General features: G+C 40.6%; 1 long non-coding RNA gene across 5 annotated transcripts in view; it reads left to right on the top strand.

Annotated features, from left to right (window-relative positions):
- ZNF285CP (zinc finger protein 285) overlaps positions 1-22001 on the top strand; it is a 355913-nt gene that overhangs the window by 310738 nt on the left and 23174 nt on the right. For 2 of the 5 annotated variants that reach the window (XR_008624491.1, XR_008624490.1), the window contains exons 1-4: positions 10629-10939; positions 13118-13160; positions 15244-15301; positions 18849-18975. This is a non-coding gene — a long non-coding RNA (zinc finger protein 285). Of the gene's footprint in view, positions 1-10628; positions 10940-13117; positions 13161-15243; positions 15302-18627; positions 18727-18848; positions 18976-22001 lie in introns of those variants that run through there. The other 3 variants (XR_010109351.1, XR_010109346.1, XR_008624488.2) reach the window with 3 other exon arrangements.

The raw sequence follows: 22001 nt of genomic DNA, 5'->3' as shown, positions 1-22001 counted from the left end.
GGAAACATGGCAAAACCCTGTCTGTACAAAAGATTAAAAAATTAGCTGCATATGGTGGCATGCACCTGTAATCCCAGCCACTTAGGAGGCTGAGACAGGAGATTACTTGTCTCAAAAACAAACAAACAAACAAAACAAAACAAAACCTACTATGTGTTTAACTCATGATTCTATAAATCAGTAGTTTGAGTGTGCCTCAGCCAGGCTCACGCTTGCATCTGAGTCAACTTCTAAGTTCACACTGCATATAATAGAACTCACGCATCCTTGTCAACTGCACCAGCTGGGTCCTGGGGTGGGGTGGGGCCCTCAACTGGGATCTCTGCCCCACTTGGTCTTATACTTCAGCAGGTCACACACTCACGAAGTCATAGCAGTCACAATGGCCCCAGAGACTGAACAGAGTTGTGCATTCTGTCAGATAAAATAAGTCACAATGCCAGCATTCCAGGGATGGGGGAATAGACTTCAGCTCTTGAAGAAATAAGGGGCTACAATGTCACATTGTCAAGAGTGAAGGATTTGGTCACTTCTGCAATCTCCCACAGAAAATAATTCTTGAGCTGTCATATGTAGTCTATATTTTGTTCTTCATCTTAGTTTCTCAGTGCTTTTTAATGCATGTTTCAAAACTATATTAGTTTCCTCAGGCTGCTGTAACAAAGTACCAGAAACTGGGTGGCTTCAAACAACAGAGATTAATTCTCTCACACTTCTGGAGAATAGAAATCTGAAATCAAGGTGTCAGCAGGGCCATGCTCTCCCTAAAAGCTCTAGAGAAGAATTCTTCCTTGTCTCTTCCTAGACTCAGTTTCCAGCAATCTTTGGCATCCCCTGGCTTGTATCATTCCACTTTTTGCCTCCATCTTAACATGGCATTTTCCCTCTGGGTGTGTCTGTGTTCAAAGTTTCTTCTGTTTTTTAGGACAGAAATCATTGCATTAAGGCCCACCCTAATCAAATGTGGTCTCATCTTAACTTGATTATATCTGCAAAGATCCTGTTGGTCAATAAAGTTATGTTCATAGATACTGGGTGTTAGGACTTGAACATATTTTTGGGATGGGGGGGCACACGATTCAACCCACAACAAAAGCCATGCATTTTTTTCTGGTCTTTGTGATATAAAAATTATGTATACATGAATATTTACAGCATTTTGTACTTCAAAACCTTTGTATCTTTTCATTTTATGTCAATGTCTCTATCACTTTTGGAAAGCAAATGATGTTCTTCATCCTATCTCATTCATCCTCCTCCATGACTATTCACTAGTCCTTATTTTAAAAAAATCAAAACCTCAGTTTCCATGATCAATCTGCAACCCCATCCCTGAAGTTTATGCATCCTTCCCTCTAGTATCCCAACTCCAGCAATACCTTGTCCTGAGGGAAACTTCGATTCATAAACCCATGAATTTATATGACTTTATCACACATCTCATGTTCCCATTTTTTTCTCCATACCCAATCCATAGTGCATTATAACCACAACCTTTTATATATCCTGAGTTCCCATTCCATTATCTCTCTTGCTTTTGTGGCAAAACTCTTATCCTTATTAAATGCAAATTTTTATCACAAACTTGTTGGGCATGCTGGCTCATGCCTGTAATCCCAGCACTTTGGGAGGCTGAGGTGGGTGGATCTCCTGAGATCAGGAGTTCGAGAACAGCCTGGCCAACATGGTGAAATCCCATCTCTACTAAAAATACAAAATTAGCAGGGCATGGTGGTGGGAACCTGTAACCCCAGCTCCTCAGGAGGCTGAGACAGGAGAATCGCTTGAACCCAGGAGGCAGAGCTTGCAGTGAGCCGAGATCGCATCATTGCACTCCAGCATGGGCAAGAAGAGCAAAACTGTGTCTCAAAAAATCAAAATAAACAACAACAGCAAGAAAATGTATCACAAACTTACCTGAGCAGTGGCTGGAGAAAAAAACACACAATTGTGCTACCTGGTCTTCCTCTAAATTTCAGGCCACAGACAATGAGCCAGTGCTCACTGCTTCCAGGCAATCCTACTCTATTTCTCTAGACTATTCAGCCTCCCATTTGCCAGAATGACCATTTCCCACTTTTCCATCTCTTCCCAAACATCACTCCCTGCCCTCTTCCTCCTTCTTCCCTTCTAGCTCATGACCTTGCTTCTCCTTTCACTGAGAAAATAAAATCAATCAGGAAAAATATGCCACCTTCTACTATGAAATCTAGCAAATTTCTTGCACTGAATCCCCATATGCCTTCATGTCACCATGGCTGGGCTGTGCCTGCTTCTAACTGTAATCCCCTCAGCTTGTGCCCAAGATCCCATCTCTTCTTGACTAATCAAGTACTCTGTTCCTGCTGCTGCCCCTTCAATTCTCCAGCACCACCAGCATCACTCTCTTTCAGTGCATTTCCATCAACTTAGGAACTTGGTTAACATCTCCAGTCTTGGTAGGCATGGGATGGTATTTGATTCCATTAGCCTTCCTAGCTACCCTCCCTCCTTTCACTGCTGTTCTTGACCACAAGTTGTCAAGAGACACTGCCTCAGTTTCTCCAATTCTTTTAAAACTCACTCCATTCATGCTTCCCACAACCTCCACATCATCTTGTCTGGCACACACATTTCCCCATAGCTGCTCTAGTTAAGATTACATCGCCAAATCCAGCAGTCAGTTTTCAGCCTCTCTCATCTTACTTGACCTACCAATAGCATATGACACCACTTGTATCATTAGTGTGGATGATTGTTTCCATTAGTATAATGCAGCATTGTCTCAATTAGTATAATTATATTAATATGCATTAATATAAATTCTATTAATATTATTCACTATAAAGCCATGTGGGAGGTTATGATTCTACTACCACTCATACAGTTTTTGTTTTCCTGGTGTTTCTAAGTGTTTTTTTTGGTACATTATATATAGTTATTATTTCTCCAAGTTTTCAGTGTCTCAAATATGTTCTATAATGTATGGAGTCTACTTTTTCCAGATTCCACCTTCCTGGATCCCCCCATCTTTATCCTTCCTTGAGGGCTGATTACCATCTTGGCCTGATTACAGTCTGGTTCAGTCTCCTGGGATTTCCTTTCGCTGTGATCCAGCAAAAAAATCCAGGGTTGAATTTCCTACTCCCTAGATGCTAAGTCTTCCTCTTTCTTAAATTATTACCTCATTTGCTGCAGCACGTAATCAAGTAACAGCATGAGGGTTACTTCTCCTGCACTTAAGAGTACATAAAGAGTACATAGGAAGTACATTTTCTGAATCCCAGTATTTTTCCATTTAGGCAATTTATAGTTTGCATAACTATTACTGGATCTAAGTTGACAATCATTTTATTTCAGAATTTTAAACAAAAATATGAATTGATGGGCAGAATAATGGATGCATATTGCTGAAGGTGCAAATTAGTGAGCTGGAAGATTAGGCAAGGGATTATTCCAGAGAGTAATGCAAGCAGATGGCACATTAGGATATGTGATGGGTATATGATGGATATTAGGAGACATGAAAGAAGGAACCAACATATGGATAATAAGAGTATCACAAAGGGAGGGAATATACAATAATGGGGAGGAAAACCTCAAAAGAAAAAAATAAAATAAAATATCCCAGAGCTGGAGGAGAGATTTGAGATTCTAATTGAAAGGTCCTGCTGAGTGCTTAACAGGAAGAAGCAAAAATCTCGTCAAATTAAATTATGGTAAAATTTCAGCTGATAAAGAAAAAAATCCTAAATGCCTCAAGAAAAAAAGTAAAACCCAAATATTACCTATTAGAGATTGAAGAATTAATTTGGTATCATAGTATTCATCAGTAATAAAAACTAAAAGAGAGAGAGATAATGTTTCAAAGTTATGAAGAACTGTAACTTCTGTCTAAGTATTATATGCCCAGGCAAGCCAACATTTGCTGTGAGGGAAGAATGAAGACATAAGACAAAAGGACACAAGGAACTTACCAACTTCAGACTGTCTGAAAAAACTTCTTAAGAATACAGTCCAGCAAGATAAATAAATTCAAGATAGAGGAAGATGTACAGTATGTACAACAAGCAAGAATATACAGTAAATCTTAAGGTTAAATCTAAATAATTGTTTATATGTGAGGAAAAAAGAAAATTTAGTGTTCAGATTCTAGAAGACATAAATATGGGAGATGAGAGGAGAAGAAAGGAAGAAAGCTTGTTAAAAACATTCTTGTGGGCCGGGCCTGGTGGCTCACGCCTGTAATCGCAGGACTTTGGGAGGTCAACGCGGGCAGATCGCAAGGTCAGGAGATCGAAACCATCCTGGCTAACACGGTGAAACCCCGTCTCTACTAAAAATACAAAAAAATTAGCCAGGCGTGGTGGCAGGCACCTGTAGTCCCAGCTACTCGGGAGGCTGAGACAGGAGAATGGTGTGATCCTGGGAGTCAGAGCTTGCAGTGAGCCAAGATTGTGCCATTGCACTCCAGCCTGGGCAAAAAAGCAAGAGACTCCGTCTCAAAAAAAAAAAAAAAAAAAAAAAAGGAAAGAAAAAAATAAGAAAAAAACATTTCTGACCAGACATGATGGCTTGTGCCTGTAATCTCAACATTTTCTCAGTCCAAGGTGGGAGGATTGTTTGAACACAGATGTATCAGACCAGCCTAGGCAACACAGTGAGACTCTATAAGAAAATTTCTAAAAATCAATTAGGCATGGTGGTGCACGCCTGTAGTTCCAGTTACTTGGGACACTGAAGTGGGAGGATTACTCATGCCCAGGAAGCTAAGGCTACAGTAAGCAACAGAGCAAGACCATGCATCAAAACAAACAAACGAAAACCAAAACAACGAACAGAAAACATTTTTTTAATTTGGAAAGATGATATCAACACTGATGAACTCTAATAAACTTTTAATAGAGGAATTTTATAACATATTTATAAAACATCTTATTATGTTGCTATAAACATGTGTGTGCAACTATCTTTTTCATATAATGACTTCTTTTCCTCTGGGTAGGTACCCAGTAGTGGGATTGTTGAATCAAATGGTAGTTCTACTTTTAGTTCTTTAAGGAATTACCACACTGTTTTCCATAGTGGTTGCAGTAGTTTACATTCCCAGCAGCAGTGTAAAAGTGTTCCCTTTTCAGCCCATCCCCACCAACATCTATTATTTTTTAAATTTTTTATTATGGCCATTCTTGCAGCTGTAAGGTGGTATTGCATTGTGTTTCTGATTTGCATTTCCCTGATCATTCGTGATGTTGAGCATTTTTTCATATGTTTGTTGGCTATTTGTATATCTTCTTTGTAGAATTGTCTATTCATGTCCTTAGCCCATTTTTTGATGGGATTCTTCGTATTTTTCTTGCTAATTTGTTTGAGTTCCTTCTAGATTCTGGATAGTCATCCTTTTTCAGATGTATGGATTGTGAAGATTTTCTCCCCCTTTGTGGGTTGTCTGTTTAATCTGCTCAGTGTTTCTTTTGCTGTGCAGAAACTTTTTACTTAAATTAAGTCTCACCTATTTATCATTTTTTCTATTGAATTTGCTTTTAGGATCTTGGTCATCAAGTCTTTGCCTAAGCTAATGCTTTGAAGGGTTTTTCTGATGTTATCATCTAGAATTTTTATGGTTTCAAGTTTTAAGTTTTTGATCCATCTTGAGTTGATTTTTGTATAAGGTGAGAGATGAGGATCCATTCACATTCTTCTACATGTGGCTTGCCAATTACACCAGCACCATTTGTTTGAATAGGGTGTCTTTTTTTTTTTTTCTTTTTGAGACGGAGTCTTGCTCTGTCACCCAGGCTGGAGTGCAGTGGCGGGATCTCGGCTCACTGCAGGCTCCACCTCCTTGGTTCAATCCATTCTCCTGCCTCAGCCTCCCGAGTAGCTGAGACTACAGGCCCCCGCCACCGCACCAGTCTAATTTTTTGTATTTTTAGTAGAGACGGGGTTTCACCATGTTAGCCAGGATGGTCTCCATCTCCTGACCTTGTGATCCACCTGCCTCAGCCTCCCAAAGTGCTGAGATTACAGGCGTGAGCTACTGCACCCGGCCTGAATAGGGGGTCTTTTCCTTACTTTATGTTTTTGTTTGTTTTGTCAAATATCAGTTGGCTGTAGGTATTTGGATTTATTTCTTGGTTCTGTATTCTGTTCCATTGGTCTTTGTGCCTATTTTTATACCAGTACCATGCTGTTCAGGTGACTACAGCCTTATGGTATAGTTTGAAGTCAGGTAATGTGATGCCTCCAGATTTGTTCTTTTTGCTTAGCCTTGCTTTGGTTCTGCAGGCTCTTCTTTGGTTCCATATGAATTTTAGAATTGTCTTTTCTAGTTCTGGGAACAATGATGGTGGTATTTTGATGGAACTTGCATTGAATTTGTAAACAACTTTTGGCAGTATGGTCATTTTTACAATATTGTTTTACCCATTCATGAACATGGGATGTGTTTCCATTTGTTTGTGTCATCCATGATTCCTTTCAACAGTGTTTTATAGTTTTACTTGTAGAGGTCTTTCACCTTCTTGGTTAGAAATATTCCTAAGTATTTTTTTTTTTTTTTTTGCAGTTCTTGATTTCATTCTTAGCTTGGTTGCTGTTGGTGTACAGCAGAGGTATGATTTGTGTACATTAATTTTGTATCCTGAAACTTTGCTGAATTCATTTATGAGTTCTAGAAGCTTTTTGAAGGAGTCTTTAGGGTTTTCTATGTATATGATCATATCATCAGCAAACAGCAGCAGTTTCACTTTCTCTTTACTGATTCGATCGTTTCTTTCCCTCCTTTTGTTTGATTGAGGTTGTTGTTGTTCATTTTCTTTCCTTTAGAGCAGTGATTTTCAAGGTGTTACTGTTGGGTGTTTTGAATGGATGACTTCTTTGTTGAGATAATTAATTTACAGATGCAATACGTTTAGCATTCCTTACCTCTGCATACTAAACTCATACCCCAGTCACTGGAGCAAGCAAAGATCACCCACACAATTCAAAAGAGTCTTAGGGGGGCTATTTCCTTCCTCTGTGAGGGTCCCTGTTCTACTTTTTCATTTTCATTTTCTTTTTTTAGACATAAAATCTCATGCTGTCACCCAAGCTGGAGTACAGTGGCACCATCATTGCCCACTGCACCCTGAACCTTCCAGGCTCAAGCCATCCTCCCACCACAGCTGCTTGATTGACTAGGATTACAGGCCAGAGTCACTGTTCTATAGTTGGGAATTAGAAGCAGCTCCTAGATCAATTATTCCAGCACTTTGTCTTTTGTTCCTAACACACCCACACCCATTTAAGTGTGTATTTTCAGACTAAAGACAAGCTCTTAGATTAGGTAAAAGTAACATTTAAAAATAACTATAATAATAAAGAGTATATAAATAATAAGGTAAAAAATGCTAATTTTAAGAGAAAGTGAAAAAATAAATACTAGAGGAAATCTAATGAAAAGAAAGCAGGTACAGTCGGCACTGAAAAGTAAACTCAAGGTGAAAATACAAAATACTTAAAATGTTAATGACATTTTTGGTCCATCAAGAAGATATGACCATTATGAAACTTACACAGGGTCAGCATCACTAAATTTTAAAGTCCAAAATGTTCCACAATCCGAAACTTTTGGAATGTGAACATGACACCACAAGAGAAAATTTCCACACCTGAAATATTTGCTTTCTTTCTCTTCTTTTCATTAATTGATTTTTCTTTGGTCATCTGACGAAGGCAATCTTTGCTTCTGATGGTTCAATGCACACAAACATTGTATACAAACCTTGTGAACAAAATTAATCAAATAATTCTATAAAATTAATTTCAGGGTACGTGTATAAGGCGTATAGGAAACGCAAATGAATTTTGCGTTTAGACTTGGGTCTCGTCCTCAAGATATCTCATTATGCATATGCAAATATTGCAAAATCTGAAAAAAATCAAAAATCTGAAACACTTCTGGTCCCAAGTGTTTCAGATAAGGAACAGACCACTTCCATACCTAATAACACGACTTTTAAAATGTAAAGCCGCTTGTATACCTAATAACACGACTTTTGAAAAATGAAGTAGGCTGGGCGCGGTGGCTCATGCCTGTAATCCCAGCACTTTGGGAGGCCGAGGCGGGCAGATCACAAGGTCAGGAGATGGAGACCATCCTGACTAACACAGTGAAACCCTGTCTCTACTAAAAATACAAAAAAATCAGCTGGGCGTGGTGGCGGGCACCTGTAGTCCCAGCTACTCGGGAGGCTGAGGAAGGAGAATGGCATGAACCTGAGAGGGGGAGCTTGCAGTGAGTTGAGATGGCGCCACTGCCCTCCAGCCTGGGCAACAGAGCGAGACTCAGTCTCAAAAATAAATAAATAAATAAATAAATAAATAAATAAATAAATAAAGCAAATGCTATAGAGAGGAAAATGACAAATATACCATTATAGACTTTTTTTTAAATTTTTCTTTCTTTCTTTCTTTCTTTTTTTTTCTGAGACAGAGTCTCGCTCTGTCACCCAGGCTGGAGTGCAGTGGCACGATCTCGGCTCACTGCAACCTCCGCCTCCCAGATTCGAGCGATTCTCTTGCCTCAGCCTCCCAAGTAGCTGGGACTACATGTGTTTGCCACCATGCCTGGCTAATTTTTGCACTTTTAGTAGAGACGGGGTTTCACCATCCTGGCCAGTCTAGTCTTGAACTCCTTACCGTGTGATCTGCCCACTTCGGCCTCCCAAAGTACTGGGATTACAGGCTTGAGCCACCACGCCCAGCCTGCGAGCCTTTTTGACATGAACTTTTCAATCATTGACAGATGCATAATGAAAAAATCTAAGTAAGCATAAATAAGCATGTAGGAAATTTAAATAGCACAATTAACAAGTCTGGTGAAAATATAAATGTATGCATATCCCTCTGATAGAGAAAACGCATTGTTTTCCAATAGACACAGATGTCACAAAAATTAACATTGTATTAGGTCAAAAATAAAAATGTTCCTGAACTCGCTTTTTAAAATTCAAGTATGTCAAATTAAATCAAGTAATCCTTCAACTTAGAGCAATATATAAGAACATCAAACATGTAAACATCAAAAGACAGAAATAAGCCAAAAGAATTGCACTGTCCCTTTATGTGCCCTAAGTTGCAATGTCAAGCTATAGTTGGATATTATTCAACCATTTCCTGCCCATTGCCTAGAGGTAGGGGTCTTCACTTCTCTGTCTAGTCTAGGACTGGAACTGCCTCACGACCCCTACAGCTTGAGGGTGCATGGAAAACGGAATGCCAGCCAGATATTCCAAACAGAGCCTCTACCAGCAGGACCAGGTGACCATTCCTAGGAGAGAGATTGTTCTCACCCATTATCAGGGCTTTCCTCCAGGCTAAAACTGTGGGTCTCTAATGGAATTCTTATTCAATTTTCTCACCCCATTAGAGTACACAAAATTGTCTTTAATAGAAATCTTAATTTTTTTTAATTGTATTATTATTATACTTTAAGTTGTAGGGTACATGTGCACAACGTGCAGGTTCGTTACATATGTGTACATGTACCATGTTGGTGTGCTGCACGCATTTAGCATTAGGTATATCTCCTAATGCTATCCCTCCCCCCTCCCCCCACCCCACAACAGGCCCCGGTGTGTGATGTTCTCCCTCATGTGTCCATGTGTTCTCATTGTTCAATTCCCACCTATGAGTGAGAACATGCAGTGTTTGGTTTTTTGTCCTTGCTATAGTTTGCTGAGAATGATGGTTTCCAGTTTCATCTCTGTCCCTACAAAGGACATGAACTCATCATTTTTATGGCTGCATAGTATTCCATGGTGTATATGTGCCACATTTTCTTAATCCAGTCTATCGTTGTTGGACATTTGGGTTGGTTCCAAGTCTTTGCTATTGTGAATAGAGCCGCAATAAACATACATGTGCATGTGTCTTTATAGCAGCATGATTTAAAATCCTTTGGGTATATACCCAGTAATGGGATTGCTGGGTTAAATGGTATTTCTAGTTCTAGATCCCTGAGGAATCGCCACACTGACTTCCAAAATGGTTGAACTAGTTTACAGTCCCACCAACAGTGTAAAAGTGTTCCTATTTCTCCACATCCTCTCCAGCACCTGTTGTTTCCTGACTTTTTAATGATCTTAAATCTTAAATGCAATAACATAAAGTAAAATAAAGCCTAAGTCCCAACAAGGGGAAATTTTCAGAAATAATCTGAAAACTTCCCGCGTTTTCTTGTTATGTTGTAATGAGTACTCCTGCAATTCCCCTATTAAGGATTCAGACAATGGTTGTTAATTCATTCTGCTTCTTCTGAGACTAGGAAAAAAATTACAGGGCTATGTTATATCGCAAGTGTAGATTATGCAGTGTCTTCATCAACAGAAACAAAACACGGTGTGGGGCGGGGATGGAACTATTTAAGTGAATTTTAATTGAAAAGTTTCGTGGTTTTAACATTAAAAGACATGCCTATAAAATAAGAACCTGTAAAAGTCTTCACTAAAATGGTAAAGTGCTCATTTCCAAGTAGTAAAATATTGAAACTTTTTCTTTTCATCGTTGATAGTGATTTAACATTTCATTACTTTATCGTTATTATGATTGTCATTATTTTAGACGAATGCACGGAAGTCAAAGGACTTCCAAATGCACGGAAGTCAAAGGACTTCCAAATGTACGGACGTCAAAGGCTACCTTCACCCGGGTAGCCTTGCGAATGGCCACTGCTGCGCGTGGGGCTTTCTGGGGATTGTAGTCCATAGGCCTCCTTGCGCAAGCGCGTGGTACCAGACGCAAGCTAGGGGCGACATTGTTTGGGATGCTGGGTTGAGTCCCGGCTGGACCGCGCCCCTCTCGGAAGTGTAGCCAGGAGTAGGGGTGTAGGATGTGCAGCTGTGACCCGTCCCTGTGGACTGAAGTAGGAGGAGTGGAGGAGGAGACTGGTGACCAATGAAAAGGCCTCGTGGGTGGGGTAGGCTGGGGAAGTTCAGCGGCCCCTACCTACCGGGGATGGGATGGGAAGCGCTTGGGCTCAGTTTGGGGAGCAGCCCTGGGTTTCACAAAACGTGCATCTTCACGTTTCGTGACAGCGACTTGCGCTGTGCCACCTTGGGTCGAGGCTTAGGGTCAGTCTTGGAATGTGCATCCCTGGGTGAGGGCAGAGGGGCGCTGGCTCAGGGTTTGGGAGTAATGGCTGGGGCTGTGCCTCCCTGAATGGGATGAGGGATTTGCCTAAGCAGCTTGTCTCTGGAGATAGAGGATGGCTTGGGCTATTCTCGCTCAGTTTGGTGGGGGCGATTCTGGCTCAGCACCCCTAGGTTCTTGGATGGGGAGTTGTCTTGGGTCTGAACTCTGGATTTTGGCAGCTCTGACTCCACTGGGGCATTTCTGACTTCAGGGCAGAGGTTCCGGCTTCTGGCAATAAAGAAACAACTCAGACTGTAAAAACTCTGGAGTTTAATGTCACCGAACACATTTTGAAAAGAACTGCCCCAGGCCTGGCGCGGTGTCTCACTCCTGTAATCCCAGCACTTTGGGTGGATCACGAGGTCAGGAGATTGAGACCATCCTGGCTAACACGGTGAAACCCCGTCTCTACTAAAAAAAAAAAAAAAAAAAAAAATTACAAAAAATTAGCCGGGCATGGTGGCAGGCACCTGTAGTTCCACCCGGGCATGGTGGCAGGCACCTATTGTCAGGAGATCGAGACCATCCTGGATAACACGGTGAAACCCCGTCTCTAATTAAAAAAATAATAATAATAACAAAATATTAACCGGGCATGGTGGCAGGCACCTGTAGTCCCAGCTACTCGGGAGGCTGAGGCAGGAGAATGGTGTGAACCCGGGAGGCAGAGCTTGCAGTGAGCCGAGATCGCGCCACTGCACTCCAGCCTGGGCGACAGAGCGAGACTCCGTCTCAAAAAAAAAAAAAAAAAAAAAAAAGAAAGAAAGAAAATAAAAGAACTGCCCCAAATTATTAACTCCATTCTCACCTCACATGCTGTAAGCCAGGGAGTACGGAATTTGAGTATTATAAAGCACATGAGCAAATGTAAGTTGTTAAATTACACTCACCAAATTTGAAGTTTGAACGCTCTCTGTATATTTGATAAAGTTAGAGATTTAGTGTTAATTATTTTAGGTGTAATAGCAGCATTTATTACATTTCTGATCGTGTTTCTGGACAATTGCAGTTCCAGATTCAGCTGCACTTTTCCTCTAGGTCTTCATTCCCTGAAGAGGTTGATATGGGCATCTGGTCTCATTCCTGATGTATTCCTCAGATCAGAGTAGTTGTCAGTTTGAGGGATGAGAAAGGCACTTGTGTGAGAGAGCTGTGTGGACTTTGGCAGATAGGGAAAAAACAAGAGTCCTGAGGTGCCATGTGTCCCATGCCTTTGGCTCCCCACCTTTTCCACCCTGCTGTCTGCCCTGAAAGGCCACCATTGCCTTCTGGCCTTGCTTGTCTTTGGCCAGTGGAAAGTCTCAACAGGAAAGTTTGGAGAGAGGAAGAAGTGTGAGTTGGAGGATCTTGTCCCCCAGTTCTCTCTCTGCAGGATTGTCACAGATTAGCTGCCCTTCTAAACAACAGGTCATGGTTTGGGTGGCCCTGGCCACACAGTCCTCTCAGTTCCAGGCTCCAGGGACTGCTCCCTCCCCTTACCTCTTAAGGCCCAGGTATTATAATGGCACCTCCCTGTCACTTCCCAGGATAGAGCCTTATCCACTCTGATTTCCTTACCCCCAGCCAACACCATCGTAAGCTGTCTGTTTATTAAACTCCCCTCAAATTTGAATGTGCCATCTGGTTCCTGCCATGGCCCATAGTTGATACAGGCAGGGAGTGTCTGAAGCCAGAAATTCAGGAAACCAAACCCTCAACCATATATGTGTGACTGCATGTGTGTAGATGTGTGCTTGAAAATAAACCTGTCCCATTATTGGCTCTTAAGTGAGAACAGGTACTAGAAGTAGAGGGTGAGTTTATGTCTTTGCACGTGCATATAATGTATAATATCCAAGCCAATTCTATTTGTTCATTTGTTAATATTAAGAAACATTGATTGAGTGCTTGTTAAATGATAAGATCCTTAGCAAGTACAGTGGATAAAAGACTAAAGCTTGTTTTTTTTTTTTTTTTTTTTTAGGATTTGTAGTTTTTTGACAGGGGAAAGGAGGAGTGTTTCCTTGGTAGGTTTTAACTATTGTAAAATGATGTAATTCGTGCTGTATTAATAAGTTGAACATTCCTTATTTTGGCCTTTGTTGGAGCCCAAAATAAGAAGTGATTAATGATGTCTCTTAAAGGTATTAAAGGAGAGAAAAAGAGTCCAAGGATTTACCAAAAAGACATTTCATATTCTATTAACCTGATTCTATAACCCTGTAAGCTGCAATTCAAAGGGTAACCAACAGACCAGTGCCAATAAATGATATTGGTCTGTGACCAGATAATTTGAGAACTTGATTGTAGATGTTTACAATTTTGTCTTATTGATTAATATAATAATAACAATTGGGCTTTAATTTGCATACCTTCTTTATTTCCTTTTTCCAGTAATTTCTTTTTACTGTATCTTACCAAAATATCAGTCTGTGACAGACTGAAAGTAACGGTAATAATAATATAAAAACTAGTCCTTTATCACAGATAGTGTGAGAAGCACTATCTGAGAAGGCAGAAACGTGGTTTTTGGCTTTTATTTTTTAATCTTTGGAGTTTACACAGTGCTTAAAGTGGCAATTTTATACAGTAAGTTTCCCCACAAAGGCGAGAGGCAATTGTGCTTACAGGGTTTACCAGATGGAATCCCAATAAAAAATAAACAGAACACTCAAATTGGGTAATTTGAGAAGAGCTTAATAAAGGGACAATCTATAAAGTTGTAGGCAGGCTGTGGTAATCAACAAAGGGTATTGCAATATTTCAGAGCTAGTGATAGCAGGGTAACTTACTGCCTTTAGGACTGAAGGGCTAAGGGAGGAGGCAGTGACTAAAATGTGAAGAAAGATTTATGGGATGACAGCTGCCTGATGGTGGCCATGACCTTTGGTCAATGAATATGGAGCATAGCCATTCCACAGCAACCTCTAGGGAAAAACCTGGGGGAATAAATATTCTGACTTCACTCTTGTCCCTTCCCTGGATCTCTTGCTGGCTTTCCCCATTGGCCGAACCCAACTGGAAGCTAATTGGCAAGGGAATCCACTGATATAAGCAGAACAGGAAGGGACTTTAGTGTATATGAAGTGGCAAGCTTAGAAGGTCTATCTATCTACTTTGGTCTACGTGCAGTCTGAGAACATGTATAGTTCAGTATACTGTGAGCATTTCCAGAGCAGAGGATGTGTCTTATATGTCATAAGTGTGTCATCAATATTTGCAAAAGCAAGGGATAAAATGGGTGCTGGAGAGACAGTTTAGGAAGCCAAGAGTCAAGGTGTAGATGTTTAAAAATTTGTATTATTGATTAACATAATAATAAAAATTGGGATTTAATTTGTATATCTTGGCTAATCGCAAGTTCTTTAGACCACAGGCCTGGCCATACAAGATCAAGTCTTGCATGTGAAAGTGGAAATAGCAGAAGGTCCCTGTCATCCTGAGATTGCTCTCTTTTTTTTTTCCTTTTTTTTTTTTTTTTTTTGAGACAGTCTGTCTCTGTTGCCCAGGCTGGAGTGCAGTGGTGCAAGCACAGCTCACTGCAGCCTCTGCCTCCCAGGTTCAAGTGATTGTCCTGCCTCAGTGTCCTGAGTAGCTGGGATTACAGGTGCCCACCACCAAGCCCAGCTAATTTTGTATTTTTAGTAGAGACAGGGTTTCACCATGTTGGCCAGGCTGGTCTCGAACTCCTGGCCTCAAGTGATCCACCTGTCTTGGGTTCCCAAAGTGCTGGGGATTACAGGCATGAGCCACTGTGCCCAGCCCTGAGATTGCTCCCTTACTCAGCAATTCTGGGGCCTCTTTTCCAGCGTAATTCAGATGTAGATTATGTCAGTTCATTCACAAGTCTGAGAAAAGGAAAAGAATGTGCAGGTTTTGACCCAAAAGCTTGAGGAGAGAGATAGGAGTTACATAGTGGTCTGAGATTGAGGGACTGGGGACAAATCTAGGGAAGTCTTGAGGAGGTGGGAGTTCAGTCTGTTCAGAATGAGAAGAGACGATATCTAGGGAGAGAAGAAATTGTGAGAAATTTGTACAGATAAGGAAGGAACCAATGTTCATTTATAACTTGTTGAATCCATGATCTCATGGATTCTTTCTTCTTTGCAGTTCTGCTTTTCCAGAATCCTGCCCTTTCCAAAAGGAAGACGGTATGATTAAGTTCCAGGTAAGTTAAGGGTTTCTTTCTCTTTAAATATACTGTTCATTCTGAGGAACCAGCACTTCTGTTTTCTCAAAGGAGGTCAGCATTTTTTGAGTGACTACTATGTATTAGGTACTTCATCTTGCTCATAATGACTTTGTGAGGCAGGTGGTTTGACTCCCTTTATAGAAGTGAAGAAACAAACTCACAGATTTCAAGATGTCTACTTTGGTGCTACTCTAAGTGTGGTTCATGTACCAGTACCAGTCCATGAACTGCTTATCACTGCCCCATGAGGGAAAAAGAATCAAGACTAAGTTCAGAAGCTTTTATAGCAATTTGGTGTTGCCACAGCATCTGAGTGCATGGGCAGCATATACATGACCATACTCTAAATGTCACTGGTCTCGTTCGATAAGTGACAAGATTTGAATGGGTATGTATTGGTCAGAGTTCAACCAGCAAGGCAGAACCAGTAAGAGATATATGTTAAGAGATTTATCGTAAGGAATTGATTTCTATGATTATGGGGGCTAACTAGGCAAGTCCAAAATCCACAGGGCAGTCCCTCAGGAAGCGTGGGCCAGAACTCTTAGACACAGACTGAAGCTGCTGTCTATGGGTGGAATTTCTCCCCCTCCCAGGGAAGCCTGAGCTCTGCTCATAAGACCGTTCAGTTTTTTGAGTCAGACATACTCAGATTAGTTAGAATAATCTCCCTTAAAGTCAACTGATTATGGACTTTAATCACATCTACAAATTATCTTCATAGCAATACCTAGATTAGTGTTTGATTCAATAACTGAGGACCGTAGCTTAGCCAAGTTGCCATATTAAAAAGACCATCACAGTGTGGAGGAAGGATTTTCTTTTAATCATGAAAAAAATTAATTATGAAAATACACAAAAAGAACAAATGGTATTATGAGGCTCCATTTGCAGTACCCATCATGCAGTTTCAATGATTAACTTATTGCCGAAGGGATTTGCTTACTCTCTTTTTCAGTTTTTTCTTTCCCAGAGTATTTGAAAGAGGCATGGTATTTACACTGTATTGGTTTTTCTCTGAGCACATCGCTTTTGTATAGTACCTTATTATATATGCAGCTAAAATGAATGAGCTCACACTTTTATCCTTCTGCCTGGAAACCATCTTGCCCAAGTCCAAGATTCATTAGGTACATTTTCTATCTTCCAAATTACAGCAACAATTTACCAAGTGTTCACCACTACATCACCCAGGTCACCATTTTTCCAGCCTCCTATAACAGTGTCCTCAATGGTTATGGCCTGGACCTAAAGCCAATGCCATGAGTATTTGGTAGCACTCTGCTGGTTTTGGTTAGCTTGGGTGTGTCCTCATAGTGAAGACAGAGGGACAAGAGAGCAAGTGAACACGTGAGATCTGTCAAGGCCCAGGTTAGAAATGGCACATTCTCACTTCTGCTTCATTTTGGTAGCCAGAGCAAGTTACATTGCCAAGTCAAAACTAAAGGGGTAAGAAAACACACTCTGGTCCTTTAGTGGGATTGGTGAGCATGGAAGAGGATATTTCTAAACAGCAATCTAATTTACTACATTCTCTATGTATTTCAGTATATATTTCCTTAAAAACTGACTAATGAGATAATCAATAATTATTTGGTATTATCTAATACCCAGACAATAACCAAGTTTCCCTGATTATCTCAAAAAATTTTTGACAGTTGGTTTGTTCAAATGGGATCTTACCAAAAGTCTATACTATCATATAGTTGGCGGTTGTGTCTCATAATCTCTTTTAATCTAGAGAAATCTGCCCCTCTACTTTATTCTCTCCTGCTATTGACTTGTAGAAACCAAGTTTGGTGTCCTGTGTTCTTTCCTACATTTGGAACGCATTTGTTTGCTTCCTTTTGGTGTCTTTCAATGTGTTACTCTATCCACAGTATTTCTTGTAAGTGGAAGCACCAGATGCTTGAATAGATTCAGGTTCAAAGTTTTACAAGAATACTTCATAGATGGTTATACAAGAATACTTCAGAGAGGAAAATATGTATAGGTTTTTGCAAGTGTTTATTCATTGAAAAATTTGGTTTCTTAATATTTTGGGGCTGTCCTTGTATCTGCATCCTATGACAATCACTGCCTAGGATTCCTACAAGGCATCCATCCAGCTACAAGGGTGGTGGAGAAATGAGTGTTTTGTTTTCCCAGGCTCTATAGTTGAGGCAGAGAAGGGAGAATGGGGTGTAGGCTGGGTGAACTTCTATTCCTAACCCCTTCTCCCTACATTTGAACACCCCAAGCAGACTTCAGGGTATCTGTATTTCCTGAATGATTAACTCCAATTCAGTTTTGTTGCCTCCCACAGAAGAAGGCATAGAGTAGTGTTACTGAGAGAGTGATGCTATTAGGACAACCGTGCTGACTCCCCTAGATTTTGTTTTTAATCATTGTCAGATTTTGGTAATTGGACAATTGTTAGGAACATATTCTTTGTGAAGTCCTTTGTAACTGCTTACAACTTTCATTTGAAAGCTCTGCATTATTTAGAGATGCAGAGCCTATTGAGAGAACATATCTGTAAATACTTAACTCTGAGCAGTGTGATATATGCAGCAATAGAAATATTTTATGTAAAAATTGTTTTCTTGATTAGGAGATGGTTATTAATATGAGATTATTCCCCACATCATTTTATTTTGAGAAATATCAATTTATCAGGAAAATGAAAGAATAGCATAATGTGTAATCTTCACCTAGATTCACCAATTGTTAACAATCACCCATAAACATATGCATAATATACATATATACACACACATATCTATATTTTATTTTGATGACCCAGTTGGGGATAAATTGCAGGCATGATTATAATTCATCCCTAAATATTTCAGCTTGTATCTCCTAAGAGTAAGAGCATTTTCCTACATTTCCACGTTACTGCTAACATACTCAAGAAATTTCACATTGATACCACTATTTTTTAATACCTAGTTGATATCCAAGTGTTCTTAATTATGATAATAATCCCCCTTTTCTCTATTGTGTTTTTTGAATCTGGGAGCCAGGCTTTTGTTACCCTGTCTTCTTAGTTCCTTTTAACATGATACAAATAGATTAATCTGCCATGAAAAAGTGAAAATACCAAATCTTGGTGTGTGATGAGAAATGAACTAATGGAACAGTACTAGACTTGTGTATCAGCACAACACCTTAGTATAGATTTATCTGTGCCTATTTCCTGGGCCATATTTTATAATTTGATTAATATTGTCCTTTGGGAATCCCTGATCCAATAGGATTAATGTCCTTATGAGACAGCCTCAACAGAGCTTGCTCTCATTCTCCCTCTGCCATGTAAGGACACAGTGAGAGGACAGCTGTCTACAAGCCAAGAGAAGAAACCTGAATGAAACCTATCTTGGTGGTACTTGATCTTAGACTTTCCAACCTCCAGAAAAGTAAGAAGTTAGTTTATTTTGTTTAAACTAATCAGACTGTGGTATTTTATTAAGGCAGCCCAAACAGACTAAGACCAGTCATTTGTGTGGATGATTGACGTGGCATGTGGTTGATGTTTTAGGAAAGGGTGACATTCAAGGACATAGCTGTTATCTTCACCAAGGAAGAGCTGGCAGTATTGGATAAAGCCCAGATAAACCTGTACCAAGATGTGATGCTGGAAAACTTCAGGAACTTCATCTCAGTGGGTGAGTAACTGAGCATCAGACCACTGGACCTGTGTCCTGAAATCATCATTTCAAACCACATAGAAAACTCCAGTTAGATCACAAAGATAAACTTTGACCACTGGAAAGAAAACACCTAAGAGATGCATGTGCAGGTTAGAACCCTGCAGTTAATGACCTTTTACAGGTCAATGTGAGGATCTGGCCCCTTGTGATGGGTTTGTGAGGGAGCTCTCCCCAAATCTCATACCCCTGGCCTGTGGGCATTCAATGCAGGCAGTAATCCCTCCCTCCCCTAATCACACATTTAGGCTCTCATTCTTTCCTCATATTTCTCAGAATGAGACATAAAATTCACACATCACCAAGAGCCCTGATCTATTGGATGCTTCTGGAGAAAAATCAATGTTTATCCAATGTTTTGGATAAATCAGTGTTAAAGGAACAAAGGGAGAACTTTGATTTGGTTGGCAGTTACAATAGCCAACACTTACTGGTATGTAGTAAGTGTAATCTAAGTGTTGGCTTATTTCATTACTTTTTGATAAATATCTAACCTCATTTTCATTTTTCAGAGGTTCATATACAGTTTTGTGCTACCTAAGTTTATGAGATAGAGATATGGTTTGGCTATATCCCTACCCAAGTCTCATCTTGAATTGTAGTTCCCATAATTCCCACATGTTGTAGGTGGGGCCCGGTAGGAGGTAACTGAATCATGGGGCAGGGGTCTTTCTCATGCTGTTCTTATGAGAGTGACAAGTCTCATGAGATTTGATGGTTTTATAAATTGGTGTTCTCCTGCACAGGCTTTCTCTTTGCCTGCCACCATGTAGGATGTACCTTTGCTCTTCCTTCACCTTCTGCCATGATTTTGAGGCCTCCACAGCCATATGGAAATATGAGTCAATTAAACCTCTTTCCTTTATAAATTACCCAGTCTTGGGTATGTCTTTATTAGAAACATGAGAATGGACTAATACAGATAGTTACTGTTATTATCCCCCTTTTATGGACGTATTATTCTGTTTTCACACTGCTGATAAAGACATACCTGAGACTGGGCAATTTACAAAAGATAGAGATGTATTGGACTTACAGTTCCACATCCCTGGGGAGGCCTCATAGTCATGGTGGAAGGTGAAAGGCACGTCTTACATGGTGGCAGACAAGAGAAGAGAGCTTGTGCAGGAAGCCCCCCCACCTTTTTTTTTTTTTTTAAGAGTCTGGCTCTGTAGCCAGGCTAAAGTACAGTGGTGCTATCTTGGCTCACTGCAACCTCCAACTACCAAGTTCAGGCAATTCTCCTGCCTTAGCCAACCCAGTATCTGGGACTACAGGCATGCACCACCATGCCCAGCTAATTTTTGTATTTTTTAGTAGAGACAGGGTTTCACCATGTTGGCCAGGATTGTTTCAATCTCTTGACCTCGTGATCAACCCACTTTGGCCTCCCAAAGTGCTGGGATTACAGGTGTGAGCCACTGTACCCATTCAGAATCTCCCTTTTAAAAACCATCAGATCTCATGAGACTCATTCACTATCATGAGAACAACACAGGAAAGACCTGCCCCATAATTCAATCGCCTCCTACAGGGTTCCTCCCATGACACATGGGAATTGTGGGAGTTACAATTCAAGATGAGATTTGGGTGGGGACACAGCCAAACCATATTATCCCATCCCGGCCCCTCCCAAATCTTATGTCCTTACATTTCAAAACCAATCATGCCTCCCAACAGTCCCACAAAGTCTTAACTCATTTCAGCATTAACTCAAAAGTCCACAGTCCAGTGTCTCATCTGAGACAAGCCAAGTCTCTTCCATCTATGAGCCTGTAAAATAAAAAAACAATTTATTTACTTCCTAGATACAGTGCAGGTACAGGCATTGTGTAAATGCTGCTGTTCCAAATGGGAGAAATTGGCCAAAACAAAGGGGCTACAGGCCCCATGCAAGTCTGAAATCCAACGGGGCAGTCAAATCTTAAAGCTCGAAAGTGATCTCCTTTGACTCCATGTCTTGCATCCTGGTCACGCTGATGTAAGAGATGAGTTTCCATGGTCTTGGGCAGCTCCACCCCTGTGGCTCTGCAGAGTATAGTCTCCCTTCCTGCTGCTTTTGTGGGCTGGTGTTGAGTGTTTGTGGCTTTTCCAGGCACACGGTGCAAGCTGTCGGATCTAGCATTCTGCTGTCTGAAGGACAGTGGCCCTCTTCTCACAGCTCCACTAGGTAGTACCCTGCTAGGGACTCTGTGTGGGGGCTGTGACATGTGGGAATTATGGGACATGACACTTGGGAATTATGGGAGTTACAATTCAAGAAGAGATTTGGGTGGGGACACAGCCAAACCATACCAATGGATGAAACAACTGAGTAACAGAATTAATAACTTGCCCATGATCACACAGCTTATAAGAAGAACTAGGATTTGAGCCCTCCTAATCTGGCCCTAGGTCCTGTGCTTTTAATAAATAACCTCGTGAAACCAAAGTGTAATCTGTAGACACAGGACCTTCTACATAAATCTGCATATCCCTGCAGTTGTTTCTCAAACTGCAGGATAAAACCCTCTTGGTGAGTCCTGAAATCAAATTACTGTGTCATAACTAGCAATTTTTCAAAAGCAAAATAGATTAATAGAGCAGAAAACAGAAGAATTTATCAAAATGCATTGCACATCGTATGTAAGTATCAGCTGATAAAACTTCTGTTTTAGTGAGCAGTCTGTGTTGATGTCCGTGCCTATTCCTACTGAGTCACAGTGCTGATTTTATTGTGGGTTACAATCAAAACAATTGGGAAACCACTGCTTAAAACCCATTTGGGGCAGCTCATGGTCTCCCTTTCCCTGATACTATCTTATAAACTAAAGTCACTTTCAATAAAACAACCCAGAAAGGACCTTGAACCAGAAGCAGTATCCAGTGGGACTTGACCATGATATTCATGCCATTTTGAAACCCATCTTAGGGTCCCAAAAATATGATCATCCTCTTCTGCCTCAGCCCCCTGTTTCTTATATACCACAGTCTTGCTTCCCTGG

The sequence above is a fragment of the Pan paniscus genome, chromosome 13, assembly GCF_029289425.2.
Source record: "Pan paniscus chromosome 13, NHGRI_mPanPan1-v2.0_pri, whole genome shotgun sequence".
Lineage (NCBI taxonomy): Eukaryota > Metazoa > Chordata > Mammalia > Primates > Hominidae > Pan > Pan paniscus.
This window is presented reverse-complemented; position numbering and strand designations above follow the sequence as displayed.